Below are 24524 nucleotides of genomic sequence, written 5' to 3'. Positions count from 1 at the left end.
TAACTGCAACCTTTGCTCCTCAGTCTTGAAAACCACAGAAATAAGATAGTTAACCAACTTTTTTTTTTTTTGCTTCCTATGTGAAACCAATGTAAATCTCTTCTTAAAATCCTTATATAAATTTTATTAAGTAAACTTTTTCTGTGTAGGACACATAGGAATATTCAGAATTCATTTTCTAAAGAATTCTCTCACCAGTAATTTGTAGAAGTTGCTGAATTGCTAAACTATATTTAGGACATTACTAAAAATTATGTTGTTTTGAAATGAAATTATTTAAGTGTGAAATTGCTCCCTATCAGTTTCAGTTGGTCAGGTCATCACCAGCTATATAGTTTCTCCAGGGCCAAGTTTCTCCCCAAACCCCCAAACTTTGTGATATACATTGAGCTTCAGAGGTGCCCGGAAAATCAATTGAGATCTAAGTCAACTCTTCCTAATAGAGGGTGGCTTGTGCATCCATTAGAATAGGCTACATTATGCTGCCATAGTAACAAATGACTTCAAAAACTCAGTGTTCTAAAAGAATAGATTTTCCAGTTGGGCTACATGAGCAGAGCAGTTCAGCAGGAAGGCTATGTTCAGGATAGTCATTCAAGGGACCCCAGATTGCAGATGCTCCTCAACACAGACTGCCACAATTGTCGTGGTAAGTGGAAGGGAACATAGCAAATCACCCACTGGCTCTTGAAGCTTGTACCTGGGGGAGACATACTTCACTTCTGTTCACATTTCATTGGAGAGAGCAAGTCTATGGTATTACAGGTATTCCAACTTCCCTTGACTGATGGGTTTGGTGCCATTGGCCTTGCAGGCCCTCTAACAAGGAAAGGTCAAGATCCCTACTTCTGAAGAGTCTAAATACTTTTTGCCAACCCATAGGTGGCAGCCTTTAAATTTCAGCAAGGTGACATGTTTATTTGGCCATGCCTAGGATGTGAACTTGTTTTATCTCTTCCACCAAGCCCACTATGAGAGAAAGCAACTTATTTTATATATTAAGAAAGAAATTTGAAGAAAAAAAATTTTAAAGATGCTTAACTAAATGTCAATCACTTGGGACTCATGAATTCTTTCTTATTCCATCCATGGCACCTCATTTTGACTAACTTGCATGTAATGAGATAAGCATGAAGACCAAGGTTAGTTTCTACATTCAAGGAAAATATGAAGGTACAATCCGGTAATAATTACTTCAAGTTTGTAACAAACAATTACTAGAATAATTCTCTAAATTTAAATATGTAAAATAATTGTTTCTTAAATGTAAAACAACAACAACAACAACAAAAAACTGTTAAAGCACTGAACCCTTGACTGTAAGATAAAATACAAGATAGATTAAAAGAAGTATATTGGTCAAACTGGGTGATCACAACACACACAGAGGTAATGGAATATAAATAAAATTTTGAGAGTGTCAATATAAAATTAACATTTAATATTTGTAACCTTTTAGTAATTTAACTGTTATTCTTTTAAAAAGGGAATAAATATTTATGATATATATCTCAAGAAAAGTGTGCTTATTTTTGTTCAGACTTCATGTATTAGGTTACATTGCCTTTTGGTTCCAAGGCACCCTCATGTCAGGAACACAAAATAAGGACTTTTAATTGCCTAATATGAACACCTAAGGTAACGAAGTGAGAGTTAATGACAAAATAGCTATCATCCCCGTGAGAAGCTTCTATTTCTGTTGTTCCCAACATAATAATATTGAATGCCGTGTAATAGTTTTGCCCTTACTCTATAACACATGTGATTATGTGACAATAACATACCCTTATGTCTAAGGTAGCCTACCCCTTTTTGGATGCAATCCAAGACAAATTCCTGATATTCTTTTTTTTTTTTTTTTGGTACAGCTTTTAGCAAGACCTCAACAGATTGACATTTAGATGGTATTTGTCCCAGAAGAGTTGGAATACTTCAGTACCCTTAAAGTCATCATCATTGCCCCACCAAGGGAAATGAATTCACCAAAGGAAATACATACACCAAAGACAATTCTTACAAGTTAATATTACTCCATACCACAGCCCCAAATCCCAACATAGAATTTCTATGAGGTAGACAACCATATGTGCAGATATGATTTGTCCTCGAAATACAAATTATTCTAGAACAATGTTGAAAGCAATCTCAACTGTCAGCTCTTTTTTTCTCACTAAAACTACACACTAATAATAAAAAGAAAAAAAATCTCTAATTTAGGTGGGCCTTTGGAAGTGGTAGTGATTGAGAGTAGAAGGGGCTCTGAGGGCTTGCTCTTGTCACTGTTTTGACATCCTAATTGAAGAAATGAACTACTAGATGTTTCTTGGGTGTCTCTTTGGTTAACCTTTAAGATGGAGTTGAATTAACCAATTGGCGAGGGGTGTGTAGATGAACTGTGGCTATAGAAGGAATATGCTATAGTTGTTCTGTACTTCTTAAAATGATTACAAAATAAACAGGCATTTATAAGGGCTGGACAAGGATGGTTATATATTCAGATATATGACCAACAGTGTCTCTACATTACACACACTTAAAAACTTTGCCTTGATTTATTTAAATTAAAAAAGTAATGTTTACAGAATAGCTTGTTTGCAACTCTGGCTTTCTAGACTCAAGAGTATACCAAATATTTGCAGAAATTAACCATGTACTCTTTACCTCCTAATTGCCAACTGTGAAATTGATCTTTTAATTATTGCCTAAAGCCATATGTATTAAAGTTACACGGCAATATCCTTTAAAACAATTTGGCCAGGCTGCTTGCAACAGTCTTAATTTGAGCATACAAAATAGGCATCTGCTTCCCCCCACCCAATGTCTACATGTATTAATCACAGTGAGGTTATTTTTTGATAAATCCATTATTTGGATTTATCAAAAGTGTATGTTTCAGACCTAAATGGTATAGCAGAAATACTTATGAGCATTAGATATCCAAATCACATCTTCCAATTTAGACAAATTATTATAGAGGAACTTGATAAATTTATATTACTAACTATTGAGAACTGTTTAAATGTTACTGACTGAAATCAGTTACTTAAATATACAGTATTTCTCATGCTCAAAACTGCCCTAATAAGTACTTACATTTAATCAGTATGCTATGGTAAGGGTCCTGAAACTGGAAAAATAATTAATTTGCTGAGTCAAACTGCAACACTGAAGTTAGATCCAAATCTGTTTGAATCCCAGGGAACAGCAAGATTATATAATAACTTCAAAACCCACCTCCTTGTCTATCAAATGGAGATTACTGTATGTATTCATATGGATAGCATAATGATCATGTTAAATACTATATCTGAATGAGCTCAATAGCTAAAATCTTCAAGAGGGACTTATAGTCATACTGCTAGTCAAGACCCCTTACAAGCTGGGGGTAAATGGGCAAATGATAACTTCACTTTCTCTGTTTTTTTCATCTGTAAACTGGGCATAATAACAGTACTTTTTCCGTTAAGTTTTTTCATAAGAATAAAGTGAGGTTAGATATGTCAACTGCCTAGAATTAGACCTAGAATAAGAATAGTAGAAGCTTAATTAAAGGGACACCTGGGTGGCTCAGTGGTTGAGCGTCTGCCTTTGGCTCAGTTCATGATCCTGGGGTCCTAAGATCAAGTCACTTTGGGCTCCCCGTAGGGAACATGCTTTTCCTTCTGCCTATGTCCCTGCCTCTCTCTGTGTGTCTCTCATGACAGGATGAGCACTGGGTGTTATACTATATGTTGGCAAATCAAACTCCAATAAAAAAAATATGCAAAAAAGGTGGAAAAAATTTCTAAAAAATAAAAATAAAGAAACTTAATTATTTATTATTAAGTATTAATAGCAAATTTTAAAATACCTGCTATCACTTTATGTAATATCAAACATACTTAATAAAGGATGAGGATGAATTTGCTTAGGATTCCACAGAGTTCAAAGTCTTATTTAGAAGTTTGGGTATTACTCTTTATTTTTATTTCTTCATTTTGATTTGAGATTGGAGGACTGATTTTTATCTGCAGGCTTTTTCCAAAACATGCTAGCCTTCTTGATGTAATTTCCTATACATCAATCAGTGTATCATTGGATAATGTGCTGAGGAGTATAGTAACAGCGTCTCAAGAGACAGTGCAAACTCTAAGCGCTCACAGGGGATCTCATTTTGTTATGCTCTTTAAAAATAATCTCTACACTTAATTCCCTGCTGCCATCCATTCTATCAGTTGGAGTTGCAAGTGACACTCAGAGACTAAAATTTTTTGAGTTCTGGTATTTTTATATTCTAATTTCAAAAAACAGATATATATGTGATAAAATTTATGTGCTAGCCTTACTTTTGAGCCAGCTGGTCCAACATGGGGCTTTGGGAAGACTTTAAACTACTAAGCTTAATAAATTCTTTAACCACTTTTTTGCATTTCATTAAATTACACTTGGAAGTGCTTGCTGATTAGCCACTTCAGAGAGACAGTGAAGTTAAAGTTATTAAAATATCTTCAATGCCTTGGAGGAAGTATGTTATTTAGAGAAATAACAAAAACTGAATTGCTTATAATTTTACTCAATGAATGTTGTACCTCGCCCTACTTTCCCTCCCTGCAATGCTTCCATAAGTACAAAGAATCTAGGTATTCAGGAAGATTTTGTTTCTTATTCTTGTATATTTTTAGAAATGCTAATGGACCACATTTAAATATAATTTTAAGGGTTCTGAGAATCTGTACTTAAAATTAATTTTAAAATATAGCATATAGCATGTCTCTATTCTTTGGCATGTTTAGACGTGAGAGATACCATATGCACACCAACATGCATTATCAATCAATTTTCAAAAAATTAGAACAAAAAAAAACCTAAGCTGTAGATTTCATGTAGTACAATCTCTCTTTAATGATTCAGAAAGCATTTAAAGACTGAAATGCCATGTGGTCAATATTATGAATATAATTTATCTCTGTAACCCTTCTTTACTACAGATTTTTAGAGGTGCCAAATGAATAGCATACTCCAGTTAATCAACTATAATATTCTTTCCTTTAAGAATTCTAATTTAGAGCAGTTATTCTCAGAATGTCCCCAGACCAGCAATATCAGTATCATCAGAGAGCTTTGGGTCTTTCCTCAGACCTACTGAATCAGAAATTCTAGGGATGTGGCCCAGCAATGTGTTTTTCAAGCCCTCTGGGTGATTCAGATATAGCTAAATTTGAGAGCCACTGAATTAGAGATTCACTATGGAATAAAAGAAACATGTGCTTATGACCTTGATCCTTTGTGTTATTGACTATAGAGAAATGTCAGGCATTGGGCAGCCCCTTTAAAGTGTGGGCTTAAGCAGCAATAAATTTGGAAGGAGAAATTCTATTTCTACTAGGAGGAGTAGATAGTTATAAGGCTTGAAGAGCCTCATGGGGAATGTTACTCTAGATTAAAATTTTTATGAACTTATAACCACCCATTGATCCCATCACCTCAACTTGGCTTCAGTTTTAGGGCATCCCAGAAAGGTAGGCATACTTAATAGGGCCGTGGTGGTTATGGATTTCACCAGCTGCCTAAGGAGATTCACTTAGATTTCTCCTATTTCTTTTGCATGAAATAAAGAATGAGGAGCCATCTAAGGTTTTTTTAAAATTAGAACTGAGGACAATTCAAATGACTATAGGAAAAAGAAAACATTAATTGAATGTAGAGTTGCCAGATAAAGTACAAGATTCTATATTAAACTGAAATTTTGGATAAACCACAAATGATTTTTTTAGTACAAGCATGCCCCATGCAATATTTGGAGGCATACTTATATTAAAACCAGTATTTTGGGAGTGCCTGGGTGGCTCAGTCAGTTGAACAACTGACTCTTGATTTCCTTCATCTCAGGTCATGATCTTAGGGTTCTGGGATTGAGCTCAGCAGCAGGCTCCAGGCTCAGAAGGGCATCTGTTTGCGTTCTTTCTCTCCTTCTCCCTCTGCCCATCACCCTGCTCACATGCACTCTCTCTCCCTCTCTTTCTCTCTCACATAGGTAAATAAATCTTAAAAAAAAAACAAACATGTTTGTTATTTACTTGAAATTTAAATTTAAGACAATTTTCTGTCCTTTTATTTGCTAAATCCAGCAAACTTAACCTTGTGCCTACTATTTCTAGTTAATCCCTTTGATGATCTTTTGGTAGTGTCATATTTATTGCATTTAGTCGAACTAGGTATTTGCTGTTGTGTTGCTAAGTTAATTAACAATTGGTTTTTGTTATTTTGTTTTGTCAAATATATCAATAATATGCAGAGATTTTATGTATTTATTTGGTAGAGGAAGACAAAATATATATCTAAACAATAATTATATATTTTTCTGTGAATTATTTTCACCTAGAAAATGATCTTGTATCTTATATGACTTTATTTGATATGAAAACTAAATATGATTCCATTTATCTTTCTAGTTTGTAAGAAAGTAGCAAACACAATTATTTTTACAAATCTAACATTATTTCAAATAAATTCTAGAGGTTTAATATTTCCATCATAATTGGTAAACAGTTTTTAAAAGTAAAGAGAATCTTACATTTGAATTATTGCAAGAACACTTTTCATTTAAACCTTATTATAGTGCACAAGACCCTTTTACAGATACTATGTCTTTGATTCTTATCATTTTGGTTTGTGAGATTTGCTGTAAAAGAATATGTTACAGAAATCATGTTTTACCAATAAAAAAATTGAGATGGAGAAATGCTAAGAGATTCTTCTAAGATCATATTCTGGGGGAATTATTCTTTTAAAAATATATATATAAGTTTTTATTTTAATCCTAGTCATCCAGTGCTCATCAGGACAAGTGCATTGTCTAATCCCTGTCACCTATTTCACCCATCCATCACTCCCCTACTCTTGGGAACTATCAGTTGAGATGGTTATGGAGATATGGTGAAGAGTGTCTTTGCTTATATATCTTTCTCTCTCTCTTTTTTCCCCCTTTGCTCAGTTATTTTGTTTCTTAAATTCCACATGTGAGTGAAATTGTATGGTATTTATCCTTCTCTGACTTATTTCACTTAGCATTATACTCTTTAGCTCCATCCATGTCTTTTGCAATTGTAAAACTATTCTTAATGTATGTCTGGTAAAAAATGATATTGTGTGCTTCTCCTGAGATTAGCACTTCTGCATACTTATATCATTGACATCTCTTAGACACCCAATGTGGAAAAGAAGCATATTATACTTTGCCCTTTTTACAAATAAATAAATGTAGGCTCAGAAAAATAACTTGCCCAAGTTTATAAGATCATCACATAATAAATGAGAGAGCAGTGACATAAGTATAGTGCTCTATCAACCATGCCATAAGTAGAACCCTGTTGAAGCATAAGTAATGAATCTTTTATTTATTAATTTTGTGAAGTTCAGAAGTTGTTTTATTTTTAGAAACTATAAACCACAATTGTCTTAGGTGTCTTTTTTTCTGTAGTGAAATACCACAATTCATTTAAAACTTAGGAGGAAATAAAATATAGCATAGGACCTTGATTGATAATAAATTCTCTCTGTGACAGTACTGAGTCAGATGACAAAAGGCTAAAGTTAGTCTTTAAATAAAGATCCATAGGTTCATAAGGCCAGAAGAATTAAGATATTACCAAAAATCCATTTAAGTTCTTACTTCTGCATGGGATGTAGAAAGCTAGAAAGAACATTCCTGCCACCCTCACAACAAGAAAAAGCTAAACAATCTATAAAATCATAAGTTTTATAGACCCATCAGAGAGTTGAAGATGCAAGACAACCAACTAGTCAAATCTAAGAAAAGACAGGCTCCTTCAAGGAGATGGGGCATGGAGATTGGCTTGTCTGGGGTAAATAAATAGCATAGGAGGAAAATGGGACCATCATAAAAGGAGGTAATGATTTCATGTAAAATATTTGATCAATTGTTAATGTCGGAGTATGAGCTACCATGAAAATATAGAATTCCTTGCAACTGTAGACAGAAGGAGAGTTGGCAACCAGCCACAGACCCTTCTCCATAGACCTAGACATATATTCACAAGAAAGGATGGGAGCTAGCGGGTAACAGAGACAGCTTCCATTGGTGGTGAAAGCCTTGGAAAGGGGAACAGAGTCTGTGCAGGAGAGGCATGACCCCAAGACTGGATCATTTTCTTCTATTTCCCCTATGAAGCCAAGGTTTTGTGCCATTGAGGGAAGGGCAACAAACCCTCTTTGGGTCTGCACAGGTTAAAAAGCATTGAGACCAGGAGAAGAGGACAGGAAAGAGCCCTCTACACTGGTGGAAAGGCAGGAAATGAGTTTGGGTCCAGACCATTAGAGATGGTCTCACCAGTGGGAGAGTAGCCATAGAAAACTTTCTTCCAGGGATCCCTGGGTGGCTCAGCGGTTTTGCGCCTGCCTTTGGCCCAGGGCGTGATCCTGGAGTCCCAGGATCGAGTCCTGCGTCGGGCTCCCGGCATGGAGCCTGCTTCTCCCTCTGCCTCTCTCTCTCTCTCTCTCTCTCTCTCTCTATCATGAACAAATAAAAAATAAATAAATTTAAGAAAAAAAAAACTTTCTTCCACCTAAGACCTATTAAAGATACAGGACAGAGTTTGGCTGCCATGGGGAGGAAGAACAGAATCACTGAGAAGACCTCTTCACAGGGATATAAAAACACAGGGCTTGACTAAGACAAACTCTGAATCAGAACAGCCAAGAAAACCCTCTGAAAACCCCCACTAGGCTAGCAAGCATGAAGAACAAGTAAATGTAGTCTACTGCTAGAGGAGTTGGAAGAACTTGGAGCTCTCTCTGAGATACACGCCATATGAGACAGTCTAACGTTGATCATAGAACAGAAACATTGAGTAAAATGTTCTGGCAACTTGACCTCCAATCCAAATACAAGGAATCCAAAAGGATTTGATACCTATAGTAGGCTGAAGCTAATAATAGGAATAACAACAGCAACAAAATAAAATCTAGCTCATTTCCTAACTAGATGGACTCAGTCTGCCCACAATAGAGACAAAGCAGAAGAGGCATGCTCATTTGCAGACATAACTACAACTTATCTTAGCCTCTACTGTCCTGTGTGTTATGTCTAGTTTTGGATAAAAAAAAATACATGGCACATGAAAAAGAAAGAAAAAAAATATACTATCAGAACTCAATGCATCATCTAGATCAGACTCAGCTATATCCCAGATTTTGAGGTTATCAAACAGAATTTAAATATATGTGCATGTACAAACAACCTTGAAAAGATAGTGCAGAGCAAAGGACAGCCATCTCTCTGCTTGCAAGACGTGTAGAAAAATGGACACCAGTGGAGAATTGCCAACAACATACATTTCTCATTTCTACGTTTTCTTGGCTTCTAGTGATATTTCTCTTGAGTTCCCATTCTGTTCACCATTCGGATTATTTTGCCTGACAGAAGCTACGACCAACTCCATTCGGCCTATGTCATGTAGCAGAATCTGAACCAAAAGCATTTGAAATATCTATACCTTCTTTTGGCCAGGATGATATGCAGAAAGTGTACCAAATAGGCTTGTATAATATTTCTATCAGTGAAAATAAAGAAGAATTATGCCCAGGAATGGTTAGGACAAAATATCAAATTTTCAGAATCTATCTCTGTCCTCATCCTTTTCATTCTATTACCTAGGAAGTGACCTAGGAAGATGATCCCTTTCTGAAGATTACCACATTCAGTGACTAAGCTATTTTTGTAAGGAAGAGGTAAGGAAAGTTGAGTCAGAAATATTTCTTTTTATTTTTTTAAGATTTTATTCATCCACCTTTCACTGAGATGGCGCTGAAGGCTAAGAAGGAAGCCCCTGTCCCTCCCAAAGCCTAAAAGAAAGCAAAGGCTTTGAAAGCTAAGAAAGCAGTGCTGAAAGGTGTTCACAATCACACAAAAAAAGAAGATCCATGTCACCTACATTCCGACGACCCAAGACCCTGCAGCTCCGAAGGCAGCCCAAATATCCTCGAAAGAGCACCCCCAGGAGAAACAAGCTTGATCACTATGCCATCATCAAGTTCCCCCTAACTACTGAGTCAGCCATGAAGAAAATAGAAGACAACAAGACACTTGTGTTCATTGTGGATGTCAAGGCCAATAAGCACCAGATCAAACAGGCTGTGAAGAAGCTCTATGACATTGATGTGGCCAAGGTCCACACCTTGATCAGGCAAGATGGAGAGAAGAAAGCATATGTTTGACTGGCTCCTGACTATGATGCTTTGGATGTTGCCAACAAAATTGGGATCATCTAAACAGAGTCCAGCCGGCTATAAATCTAAATATAAATTTTTTCACCATAAAAAAAAGAAAAGATTTTATTCATCCATTCATAAGAGACACAGAGAGAGGCAGAGACACAGGCAGGGGAAGAAGCGGGCTCCTTGAGGGGAGCCCAATGTAGGACTCCATCCCAGGACCCCAAGACCACATCCTGAACAGAAAGCAGGCTCTCAATCGCTGAGCCACCCAGGCATCCCAGTCAGAAATATTTCTAAGTTAATTTTTGAAGAAGCTCTTTCAATGCTTAAACTTACCAGATACTTGTGGATGATGCAGAGCTTGCAAGTCCATCAGCTTTGTTGAGTGGATAATCAGACTACAGCTGATTCAGAGAGCTGCAAGCATGATACAGATTAGGATCAAGGACCACAGTAGTGCGGCCAGAGTTGGCTGATTGGACTGGATGAGCAACACAGTGACCTGAAAAACTAAAGGCATCAGTAAGGCATCACTGGTAGCCCATAAAAAAGTGAAAGGTCTGACTTAACCCATTTGTCAGGAATGAGTGAAGGTCATGCCCCCTGAGATGTGGTGGCTCTCACCATAAGAACACAGGTCAACTTTATGAAGAGTCACAATTTCTGACATGCACTGGTAGTTTCCATGTCAGAAACACAACCTTTACTTTACTCCAGTCTACAATGATGGATATGTAGCCATACCTGTAGCATGACAGATCTGGGTAGCAATGATGACAATTGGGATATGCAGGATTTAATTCTACTCAGTCTCACTGGAGAATGGAATTTTACCATGGATGTGAGAGACCCATACAGTTTGACCTGTAGCAGTGATTTATTTCTGTAGTTCACAGAACTGCAGAAAACCGGTATGTTCCATTTGTGAGTTTGGAGTTTTCTATAACAGCTACATCATTAGCAACAAGTCAATAAAAATGTAGCAAAGTTCATTAAAGGAAATAGTGGCTAGAGCTGTGACAGTGGCTTTGAATTCCATCCACAAAGTGGTGTGACCACATCCATTATTGATTCTGCATAGCTGACACTGAAGCTGAATGGCTACAGCAGCCCAAGGGACAACATCAAGTTTTGGCCTAACCCAATCACCAGTGAACCCTGCCCAGACTTTTAGGGGGCCTCTGAGAATTGAAAGCCCCTTGGACCAATGGCTTTTCTTCACATGGAGGAATGGCATATAAAGTTTCTCACAGAGGAATAGCTATCACTTATTCTTATAAAGCCAAGATGCCTCTGAGGCCAGCTGTGTTTTAAATATACCATTTACAATGCAAAGCCAGCTGGGCCTCCCCACCTTGTTAGTTGAGTCCAAGCTGATATGTACTCAAATGGAAATATCAGGCAGGAGTGTCACAAGAGTTCCATGGGTCACGAGTTCAGTTTTGACAAGAGCCCAGTAGCAAGCTAATAGTTGCTTTTCAGGAAGGGTGGTAGCTGTATCAAGGAGGCGATAAGTCCAAACCCTAAAACAACTCTCTTGAGTGGAAGTTGCCTTTCTTTAACAGAAGCCTATAATTGGCAGAGTCATTAGTCACAGAGACTTGCAATTCAAAAGGGTCATTAGGGGAGTGGAGCCCCAAATGTACGGAGTGTGCCACAGCTTCCTGGACAGCTTCCAACACAGCCCGTTGTTGGGACGGACCTGTAGCTCAGCCAATATAAAGAATCAAATAGAATGCCCAGAGGAGGCACATACTAATCCCCAAGCAGTCCAATAGAGGGTTTGGACTCAATTTGTTGGTGGGAAACTGAAATAACATTTTTTCCTTGACTGCTGAGGGGATGACATTATGAATCTGCCCAGATAGTCTCAAGAAACTTTACTTGATGACTCATATAATCCCTTATCATTTTTCGAGGGGAAAGAGCTCAGTCTTCCAAGGCTGCTTGCTATGCAAACATGCTTGAAAGATAGCCCAGAAGAAAGGACAGTCAGTGTCTCTGCTTGAAAGAAATACAGAAATATGAGAACCCTTGGAGAATTGTCTCTCAGTACTGTACACTAAAAAGGATGAATTTTATTTCATGTAAATTATAACTGATTTTTCAAATAATCATTTAAACTTTCATTCAAGAAATCAGGCAAGATAGGAGTGTGAGGTAATCTGGAAATTGTTTCTTCTCTGTTGTCAAGAGATTTATTTCCTATGTAAGTTTAAAAAAAAAAAACATATAATTGGATTGGAAACAAAACAACAACAAAGCATGTTCTTAAGTGAAAGGACCTAATAGTATACTAAGCTCTCGAATGCCATTAGCACTAATTCATTAAATTGAGTTCAGTCAGCTCTATATACCTTGAGAAATCTACTGAGATGACTGAATACACCTCCCTTGATATTACAATCACTGATTATTCCCAGAAAAGGCAACATTTATGATGATGCATTTGTTTATAGTCCACAGGATCTTATATACAATCAGGAAGAAATAAGTCTTGAAGAATTTCATGAGAAGAATAAAAGTTCCTATGATTTACTACTCTGAAACTCGGTATTTTGGTAATACAAAAATCAGTTATTCTAGATTATTTCACAGACAAAGGCTTTTTGGGTCTTTGGGTCTCTAACAAATAGAGATGCCAGACTTCATGCCTACAGATTCTGATTTAATTGGTCTGGGGTGGGGCTCATGCCTTGGGCTTTTTTTTTTCAAAATTCCTCTAAGTTATTCCAGGGTTATGACCAGAGTTCAGGACCACTGGCCAATGCAACAGAATATGCTGCCATGTTATTCTCTTCAGCTATTTGGTCTGTGAGAAAATTTCTAACACAAACCCTTAGTGTTATTTAACTAAACATTTTTATCTATCACTTTGACTTTAAAATTCAAAATGCTCAAAATATTAATGCATTTCAGCATTTCTTAATTGTGAAGGTGGAGGTGGCAAATCAGAATTAGTTTTTCAAATTAAAATATCCATGCGTCCACCAGGAGATTCTAATATTTGCAAATTAAAATATCCATGCGTCCACCAGGAGAATATGAGTGGGAGAGGGAGAAATATATAAGAGTTTCCTACATGATTCCGATACTCACTATGACTACTACCACTCCATCTCTTATGAAAAACCACTGATTTATCTCTTTTGCTTCTAACCTGCCAAAGGAGTTAGATATGCTAAAACCATCAGTGGTCACCCTCAAGTCTCTATCTTCTTATTATGTAATCAAATCAATTATTTGGGAAGCCCTAAAATACAAACGTGACAAAGGGAACGCTATTGGCTAAGAGAGACACCACAAATTAAAGAATTTAGGCCCAGAAATAGCCAAATGCTTCCCTACTCTAAGAAATATATAACTAAATTCTATGGACAATCACAAATGTGTGCTTAAATGTAAAACATAAAATTTCTACAATGAAAAAAATGACCATATTAGTAAACTAAAAGTATCATATTCTGAAGCCCAGACTTTTCAATAAACTTTCTAAACGAACTCAGATGAATTAGCTAACTCTCTGAACTCTAAACTCTCTAACTCATCACAAAAAATCTTCCATTACTTTGAAACATAAATAATAATAATTAATAATAAAATTTCAAATCTTCCTTTCAATGTATACACTATGCTTATGCCTTGCTTCTAAAGGAAGGTGATCTCTCTAGAGTCTTTTAATTCTTTGCTACCCAAAATATGCTGTATGGACCAGCAGCACCCTATCACTTCAGGACTTGTTAGAAATCCAGAGTCTCAGGCTCTACCCTAGGCCAACTGAATCAGACTCTTCATTTTAACAGTCTACAAGTGGTTCTTATGCACGTTAAAACGTAAGAAGTACTGTTCTAGTCCATTGTTTTTAAGATGGTCATCTAAACTGCTATCCAGAAACATACAGTAGTGCCTATAAGTTATAAAACAAGTAGCACACAAAATAATCCATTTTAAAGAATTATTTTTAAAAGACATAAGAAATTTAAAAATCTCTTTAGCTCTTTTCTTAAACCATTGAATAAGATCCTTACCATAGAACAGGGTGGGATTTCAGTCTTTCTCTTTGAATGAAGTCAATAGATGATGGAACTGGAGTTAACTTCTTGGTGGGGATGGCAGTGGCAGCATTATGTGTTTTGTTGCTACTCATTTTATCTCTGTTTCCAATTTCTATTTCAGAAAGCGAACATAACAGGCTGCAATTTGCTAACAAGTGCAAGTCCAAAGTGCTCTTGGGGGGAAAAAGAGAACAAAACACAACCATAGCTTCCACCTGTCCTTTTTATTTCATATTAGTGCTACATAATGTTATTTGTCCAGATAATGAACATCAAGGGGAAGAGGTGGGAGAGAAAACTTCAAACTTAGTTGAGTCACTTTAAATAAACGGCCTTATATTCTCCAGAATGGTAATTAAAATCAAGCTAATTTCCAAAAGCAGCCCCGATTTAAACAATAACAGTAATATTATAAAATCATAACAGCAATGGCAAAAATATTTAAAGGCCTTATTTGTTCTTACTGGTACATCTGGACATTGCATCATGAGTTTTCCCACTTCTATTAGCATCCTCTGTATCCCCTTCAGTTCATACTGTGACCTCCAGGTGAGAATGCTTTTATATAATTTTTCACACCCAGTTAAGTGAGGAATATTATCATGAAAGTAAAACTCTAGACTTTATGTTAAGATCTGTACAGTAAGTATTTTGAGCTGGAGACCATTATGTCATGTACATAACATTTTCACAATCTGGCAGCCAAAAGATTTTTTTTTCTTTTAATAATGCATAAAACACAGAATTTAAAATTTTCCAATTTATATAATTTGGTCTTGGTGGATAATTATGTCACTAATAAACACCATGCCTGAAAGTAACATGTAGAAAATGCATTTAGTAAAACCCTTGGCAAGCTGTGCCAATACGTGGACCATGTATGATGTAAAAGGCCAAGCCCTAATAAAGACCATGCTTTAGAAAGAATGTAGTGCAGATTGGCCTGATATACAGAGAAACAAGTCTGCCCTCTCGAAGTAACACCTTGTGCCAAAACTCATAATATGAGATGCTTGGCTCAATGCCACCAGAGTAGATTCTACCTATAGTCATTGTATTTCTGCAATGGCTTGAGGCCAGTCTCCTAATCTCCATAAATAAATGATTAAAAAATGCAAGCTGTGAAAAGAGAAATTAGAATAACACATTTAATTAAATCACTACTTTGTTTTGTTTGTTTGCTTATTTTTGCCTCCTGTAATCACCTACTTTTTTCTTGTTTCAAAGGAGCAATTTTGCATTATTTGGGTTTGGAAAAGAAAAAAAACAGCTGGACTTTCTTTATGCCTTAACTTAATGATTCTATTTTCCTAAGTCTGTTCCAGTCTGATTGTGGTTTCATGCCCTTATCAATGGTAGGAGAAATAGAAGTTTATGAAATGCTACTCTTTTGGGAAAGGGAAGGGGGCTGGGATGACTCTATCATTACAAAAGGAAATTTCAATAGAATTGGGATCTAGAAAGTTATTGGCCTGAAGGTTACTATATAAATCAAAATTAGATTATTCAGAAAAAGATTAGTGTCAGATTACAGATATAAAGTTTAGCCTGCAATAAGAAAATTGAAAGGACAAAAGAAAGTATTTCTAATAGTGCCTAACACAGCTTGTAATACCTATTATTTATTGATCAAGTGAATGAATGAATAGGAAGTGCAGTATTCCATCATTTTGCATATGTTTTAAATTATAACATATTCCAATTGTACTGGCTAATAAAATTAAATTACAATCTGATGGAAATATCACTTTTTTACCTTATGCTACTTTTTGGCAACTTTTGACACAGTGGACCACATGCTTCTCCCAGTGCCCTTCTCTTTTGGAATCCATAATTCCATCGTTTCCTAATTTTTTGTTTGTTTTATCTCACTAGCTATTCTGAATGCTTTTAGCAAACATTACTCTTCTACTCTATAACTAAATGGTAGTAGCTCTCTGAAAAAATTCCAAATCTATTCCAAATCTATATCTTGTCCATAGCTCTCTTCTAAGCTTGAGTCTTGTAGAACCAAAAGCTCAATTTTCTTACTTAGAGTCCCATTGGTTCACAGGTATTAAAATTCACATATTTATGAAGACTATAAAAATTAGTCTCTTAGTCTTTTCTATTTCATAAAATGGAACCATCACATACACAATTATTTCAGCTGAAAACCTAAGCAGAAACCTATGCTTGGTATCTGCCTTGCTTTACCCCCTCCTCAGTATATAATCCATCAGCAATTACTATCACTTTTAGCTCTGTAATATATCTTAAATCTATATGCACTTTCTCCATCCTTAGTTTCAATCCTAAACCCTTATCATCTTGCTGTGGGGTTACTGCCAAAACCTATGTTTGCATGTCTATTTTCTACCTCCAGTCTACTCTCTCCTAGCAACCAGAGTGGTTATAATTTTCACTAACTTCCTTAAAGCAGTTCCATGGCTTCTCACTAAAGTCAGGAAAAATAAACTCAACTGCTTGACCTTGGGATCTTGCACATACTGCCTCCTTCCACCTCTCCGACCCTAACTCATGTCATTCTCCCCCCTTGGTCCCCAGGTGGCAGCCACTTTGGCCTCCTTTCATGTTGCATGTGCCAAAATATTTCCTTTTTCAAGGTCTTTCATTTCTTGTTCTCTTTGTATTGTATCTCCCTCTACTTTTCCTCGTGACATGGCTGGCTCGTTCCTAAACTTAGGTCCCAAATTACCTCCTTGCCTTCTCAGACCATTCTTTCTATACTACTGCCATGGCACTTTTTTTTTTTTTTCCCTACCATGGCTTTTCAACCATCATGGTTACTCTCTGGTTAACATTTCTGATTTGCTTCAAGATATTTATCACAATCCATAAGTATCTTTTTCTTTCCACTTTTCCCCACTTCACTGTAAGCTCTATGAGAATATGAAGCTTGCTTGTCTTGCTTAATGTCCAATGTCTTATAGATTGCAAATGTTCAGTAAATAATGGTTATATAAATAAATGAGGTTGTGAAAGAGTACTTCTCAGTAGTACATTATTTAATTTCACAAATTATCACTCATTTTTTCTTTAACATCTCAAAAGTAGCAGAATGAACACCTTCCTTCCCTCTCTCTCTCCCTCCCTTTCCTTCTTTCTTTCTTTCTTTCTTTCTTTCTTTCTTTCTTTCTTTCTTTCTTTCTTTCTTCTTTCTTTCTTTCTTCTTTCTTTCTTTCTTTCTTTCTTTCTTTCTTTCTTTCTTTCTCTTTCTTTCTTTCTTTCTTTCTCTTTCTTTCTTTCTTTCTTTCTTTCTTTCTTTCTTTCTTTCTTTTCTTTTCTTTGTTCTTTTCCTTCCTTCCTTCCTTCCTTCCTTCCTTCCTTCCTTCCTTCCTTCCTTCCTTCTTTCCTCCCTAACTGTACCATGTCTAAAAACTTCATATTGTGTGAATTTAGAAGGAATTACTTTCTTCTCTTTGGGATAAGTGGTGGTGGTAATGGTTGGGAATGATTACTTTTATTACATAATTTAGATTGTTTAAATATTGAAGTGTTTAGATAAAAATTTGCAGAGAGCCTCCTTGCTAATTTGGGGGTTCCAGTTGATTATACCTCAAATACCAACTATATAGTAACAAATTATGGTAATACAATTATTATTGTTATTATTTGCCATTTTTTGAGTTCAAGTAGTAAAGTAAGCTCTGTAGAGAGCTATTCAGGAACAACATAGGACTTGATACAAAGAGCTATAGATGATTCAAGGCTTGCTTTTCTACTCCTCCCATATCTCTGGGTTTTTTTTTTTTTTTTTTCATTTCCTTTCCTTTCCTTACATCCTTGTAAGGCTAAGATATTCTGAGCATCCTCAGTGCTCTCTTCAGCAGATGTTACCATGCATATGCTAATTCAACATACTTCCTTCCTACTCATCCCTACATTCACAACATCTTCAGTGTTTCTAAACAAAAACACTCGAAGTATCCAGATAAAAAATACTGATATATATATATATATAAACTTAGCCACAGGGAACTGCATTTTTTTTTCCTGACAAGTTTTGAATTTCCTATAAAATTGCTGAAGGTCTAAGTTTGAGTTTTCTCAGAGTTTTCATTAGTGTGTGGGTATCAAGAAAGGGAAAGATTTTTATCTGATAAGAAAATAAAACAATATGTGTTCTTACATAATTATTTAAAACTATTCCTTCATGTAGAGAATAACTCATGTGATAAGGAATATACCCAAGCAAATGACTAAAACAACATGAAGCTGTACCTTGAAAACCAGGCTTGAAACACCTCTCAAAATTAGCAATTTTTTCATAAGGTATTTTTATAGTTTTACTTTTCATACCCTGAATTAGCATATTTGTTTATACATTTATTAATTCAACATTTATTAAGCACCATTTTGTTCAATAAAGGGTATACTTTATAAAGTATAAAAGACTCAGGAACTCTCCTCAAAGAGCTTATATTTCAGGTGAATATACCATTCAAAGTTAAACAGGACCATTAACAAGTGAGAAATATAATGATTTCATTTGGATCTTCAAGAAGTAAAAATATCTGATGGATATTTGGCATTAATAGATGGAAGGAATATGATAAGCAAAGTCAGAGATGAATAACCAAGACAAAATGTGCTCAGAAATAAATAGAATAGTTTTCCTGGAAATAAAATATAGAAAAGAGAATAATATGAATAAGATAAAAATAAACTATATACTGAGACCAACTTAAGAAAAACCATTAATGCCAGCAAATTTATATACTTTATTCTATAGGAAATGAAGAATCATTGATAATGCTTAGGGAGGAATAATGCTTGAACTACATGTGTTTTTATAGGATTAAGATGACAGACAAGATGGATTATAGGGAAGTTATTTAGAGAAAAAGAGATCAAATAAGTAACAGAGTATAACAGACAACTGAGATGGTAATTAGGAAGTCAACTGTTAAATGAATAAAAGAGAATAGATGTGATAAATATTACAGATGTAGAATGGATTTGGAAATGAATTAGACATGGATGTAAAGGAAATGGAGATTTTGAACTTGAATGCATATGGTGATCCATCCCTATAAATGATATTTGACAAGTGAAAAGAAATATACTTGTATGAGGGTGAAGATAATAAAATCATTCAAGGCACGTTATGTATGTAAATATATCCAGTTGACAGATGGTAATGTTGGACTCAAACTGGGATGGTAATTGTGGGAATAGGGGACTAGAAAAAGAATTGCTAGTTCTTAGCTCACTTTCATTTCAGGAGTGCCTCCAAGTGCTATAACTTCTACAGAGCTTTTTGGGGTTCAAGGGTTGCTAGAAATTATTTGGCCCAATTATAAACTAGGAAAGTGCCATTCCTCTTTTATTTTTGGCACTGCCCTAGCCAATAGAAACACTTTATATATCATAATTATCATAAGAAACTCCTAAGACAAGTACTAAAATTATTGGTATTTTACAATTGAAGGTAATAAAATCATAGAGTAAGTAAGTTCCTTATGATCACACAGCTAGTGAAAGGCAAATCTATAATTCCTACTGAAAGTCTTTGGTCTATGTTTAAATCCCACCAGGAATCTTGAGTTTCCCAAAACCAAGACTGTCAGGAGTCATTCCCACCCTGAAAATATTTTTTTTAAGATTATTTATTTATTTATCCATGAGAGACACAGAGAGAGGAAGAGAAGCAGAGACATAGGCAGAGGCAGAATCAGGCTCCCTGCAAGAAGCCAGATGCAGGCTCGATCCTGGATCCCGGGATCACACCCTGAGCCAAAGGCAGACACCCAACTGCTGACCACCAGATGTCCCCACACCCTGAAATTAGTCTCATGGCTCTAAACCTGTTACTAGTTTCATGGAGTGTGAGTTATTGGTTTTCTTTTATCTACCGAGCTTTAGCCTTCACCATCAACTCTGTTTAGTTTTCTAAGTGAGGCTCATTTTACTTTGTGGCATTGGGGCCTACCCCATTCTCTTGGTTGGAAACTGACTTATCCTGGCATAATTTTTCCTGCCTCTTTCCACAACAGATTAGACCTTGATCTTCATAACCCTAGTTAATAGCTTGAGACTTCCTTCAACCCCGTTTAATGATGTTAGAAGCATAGTTCTGTAACTCATCTCACTTTGCTTAGAGATTCTATACCTCCCTCACCAAAGAAAATCCTGTAAAAAACAGACAATTGACTAAAAGAGAGCTGAGTTGCCACCTCCTTCTTTGAGGCCAGATTGTAACTTTGACTAGCTTTATTCTTACTCATGTAACACTTCTGTAGGCCCACCGAAGAGTACAGTTAATTTTGCGTTGTACTGAGTATGACAGAAAACTTAAAGTTGATAGGAAGGTGTTTAATGGCCTTATCCAAGAAATGCCTTTTGGGGCATGTTTCTGCTTAATAAGGGCAATATTTAGAGATACCTGGGTGGCTCCATCAGTTAAGTGTCTGACTCTTGATCTCAGCTCAAGTCTTGATCTCAGGATCATGAGTTCAGACTTAAAAATAACATAAGGGTAATATTTTTCAGCTCAGATACCAAAAAATAAGTATATTTTTCTCTTAAAGAAGCATTCTCATCAGTCTTGCCATTGCTACAGCACTAGGCAAAATACAAAGAAAGATGACTGAAAGACCCACAGAATAGTGTGAGAAGATAATACAGCTTAGGAGAAAAGCAATGGACATTGAAATTTGTTTTATGACCCTATGCAAGCAAATTTCTTCTGTCAGTTTACTTAAATGTAAACTGAAAATAACTATTTTATATGTTTTCTGTGAGACTTAAATGAGATAATTCTTATAAAGTACCAAGTATAGTTCTTAGGGTTTGTAGACTCTAAATAAATGGCAGCCATTATCTTCCTCATCATTACCTTTATTATTAGGCAGAGGTTCAGTCCATGAAAAGTGAAGCTATTTATCAGTGATAAGAACTAGCATCTGGCAATTTCAAAACCATTTGGAAAGGAAACAACCTTCAATATAGATGATAATCATTAAACTTAAAGTTCACTTTAAGCAATCCTAAATGGATAGATGCAGAATTTTCTACAAATAGGAAAAAAAATAAAAAAGAAATACAGAAAAAAATGACATACTGGCATAGAAACTCAGAGAAAAAAAATAACATGACACAGTGAAAAATTCCTGTAGAATTTGAATAATGAAAGGCTGGGAGAAATCTATGTTATATTAATAAGCAAACACACAAAACAACCACAAATTATTTATCAAGGAGTGGAACTAAGGTTATCAGAACCTCACTACAACATATTTTAGTAGATATGATTATGCTTAAATACTTTTATCATTTAGCTCTATACACATTTATTCCCTAGTGTGGATTGATTTATTAATTGCCATAATGTCTTCATGAAGTGCATAGATTGCTACCTGGAGAAGATAGACATTATTTGCTTATTAGATTTTCAGGTTCTTACTGAACAAATTAAGTGGCTGTATCTTTGTTTTGTGTGTGTGTGTGTGTGTGTGTCTGTATCTTTGTACGATGGACATGCTATTAATTGTTAATCAAATGAGCCCTTCAGAAGACCTTTATACGGTGTTCATAACATTGAGTCACCCAGTTGTTTCTTTAAAAAACGGTATTGATAAGATCTTTTTTTAACTTATAAAAAGTGTATCAATAAGCATACGGTAGGGTAGGCTGAGTAACAAACACTTCAAAATTGTATTGGCTTACAACAATAAAAGTGGTTTCACTGACGCCCATATTACATGCCAGCTGAGAAGCAGCAATAGCTCTGCTCCATGCGATTTTCACTCCAGGATCCTGGCTAACAATATAATAGTGTCTATCATCAAAAAAGGAAAAGAGATTTGGAGTAATCATGTATTGGTTCTTCTTTTTCCTCCTTTTTTTTTTTTTTTATAGTTGACATACAATGTTACATTAGTTTCAGTTGTACAACATGATGATTCAACATCTCTATACACTATGCTATGCTCACAAGTGCAGCTCCCATCTGTCACCATACAACCCTATTAAAATATCATTGACTATATTCCCTATGCTGTGCCTTTTATTCCTATGACTTTTTCATTCTACAACTGGAAGCCTGTATCTCCCACTCCCCTTCACCGATTTTGACATCTCATACCCCTTCCATCTGTCAGCCATCAGTTTGTTCTCTGTATTTACAGGTCTGATTCTGGTTTTTGTTTGTTAATTCAATGTTTTGTTTTTTAGATTTTACATATGAGTGAATTCATATGGCTATTTGTCTTTCTCAGTCTGATATATTTCACTTAGCATGTATTAGTTCTTACAAGTTCTCAGATTTTAACATTTCATTGGCCAAAGCAATGTGTGTGGCCTAGCCAGACAGACATCAGTCAGAATGGGATGTGTAACACTTTCAAAGGGAAAGACAACAAATATTTTTTAACAATACCGCAATCACAGGAAGTAATGTTAGCTTTTGTCCCACTGAAGTGTATATTTTAAATTCTTCTTCCTAGTCACACTTTTTCATGTTCCTATAAACATGCAACATTTTAATGTCCTTTTTCATTAAATATATAGTTGACATCCACAACCTAAGCATTATTTTTCATATTAAATGATTTTTTACATCACTTTTACTTATTTTTTAGGAAGCCTAGAAGCATAGCAGTTGAAGGATAATATCTAGTAGTAGGTTTTCTATGCCTCAAAAATCATCTGTGAACCATCTATGGACCAGATTTTCACTCTATGTGAAAACTTGGTAATTTTACCACACATTTTGGGAAGGGTAAGGTTATAATTCAGTAAAAAACAAAAACAAAAAAAGTGTTGATTTCAATGAAGTGAAGAAACAGATAGCATTTCTGACCCTTATTTTTTAAATAAAGTTACTTAATAAAAGGCACACACAGGCAATTTAATGATGGCATTCAGTGTTAAAATTAAGTAACAGAAGAAGTTTACTTTGAGGAACTTAAATATTTTCTTATGTAAGCAGACACTTTGATTAGGTCAAGTCTAGTCCCTTGACATGTCTCCCAGTCTTAGGTGGAAACTTCTCATTCGATCTATGATAGGCATTCCTAGAAGCAGTACCAGGAAAGAAATAGGTGAAAGGCAGGAAACTAGGCCACTAAAGAATAATGCTAGACTTTCTTCTAACTTTTCCACATCTGTAGTATATATTTGTTTGTAGGGTGAGATCTTGGCAGCAGATTGTTTGTACACGAGAGGGAAAACTATATTAGAATAAGGAATTTTGGGGTCCATATGGTAAACTTCTATTTCCTTTCTTATTGATACCAAATACTGAATTTTGCTCATCCATATAAATGAGAGTAGAATTAATGGAGATTGATTACAGGACAAGTGTATTACACAGCACACACACACACACACACACACACACACACAGAGCTCTGTCAAGAAAGCAAAGAGCAGTACTCTGTAAACTGTCCTCCCCACCAAATGTGGTCCTCCACCACTTTTTGCCTGACTACCAAACTAAGAATGTTTTTTATGTATTTAAGGGACTGAAAAATTAAAATAAAAAAAATTTAATGTAATGTGACAATGATATGAAACTCAAATTTCAGTATCTATAAGTGAAGTTTTATTGACACCACTCACTCTTGCTTCTTCTTACATTGTCTATGGCTGCTTTGACAGAGACTATATGGCCAACGAAGTCTAAAATATTTCCTATATGGTCCTTTTCAGGAAAATGGTGCTGACCTCTGACTTACAGTCTTTTTAAAATTAAAATTACTAATCATTTGCAGATAGTTTTCTTTTCATATATATTTGGACAAAATATGGAAAATATCAACAATCTAGTACTTTTATTTTCTAAGAAATTAAATAATTGACTAATTGTGTCCTCTACTATTAAATGTGAAATGTTACTTAAGTTAATGGTTAGGTTAGGAATTGTGGAAAATGAACAATTTAAATGTTTCTTCTCCTTATTCTACCATTTATTTTGGAAAATTCTTCATTATTTTCTGAAACCCAATAATAATAATTATTATTACAATTATAATGATAATTTAGTTATCATTACCTTTATACTTATAGTTACTAAATGGCACTTCTATTGTCATTTTCCTAATAGTTCCCAGGGTTTTTTGTTTGTTTTTTAGCAGCATCTTTCTACCAGGAACACCTTAGTGTCATAGTTTGGTGAATGAATTTCATAAGTTCCTTCTTGAGTGTGCCATAATGAAATGTTAGGTTCTGTGAATCTAGGGTTAGCATAATATAAAAAGGGTAGAAGATAGAAAATACTTATAAAATGTATGAACATTTACCAGTTTT

At 35.3% G+C, this 24524-nt stretch overlaps 1 long non-coding RNA gene across 9 annotated transcripts in view; it reads left to right on the top strand.

Annotated features, from left to right (window-relative positions):
* The first annotated feature begins 528 nt into the window (after positions 1–528).
* LOC144318334 (uncharacterized) overlaps positions 529–24524 on the top strand; it is a 161803-nt gene continuing 137807 nt past the window's right edge. For all 9 annotated transcript variants that reach the window (XR_013384201.1, XR_013384205.1, XR_013384204.1 and 6 more), the window contains exon 1: positions 529–649. This is a non-coding gene — a long non-coding RNA (uncharacterized LOC144318334). The remainder of the gene's footprint in view (positions 650–24524) is intronic.

Source organism: Canis aureus, chromosome 8 (assembly GCF_053574225.1).
Source record: "Canis aureus isolate CA01 chromosome 8, VMU_Caureus_v.1.0, whole genome shotgun sequence".
Lineage (NCBI taxonomy): Eukaryota > Metazoa > Chordata > Mammalia > Carnivora > Canidae > Canis > Canis aureus.
Note: the sequence above shows the minus strand (reverse complement) of the source record. Positions and strands in the feature narration are given on the sequence as shown.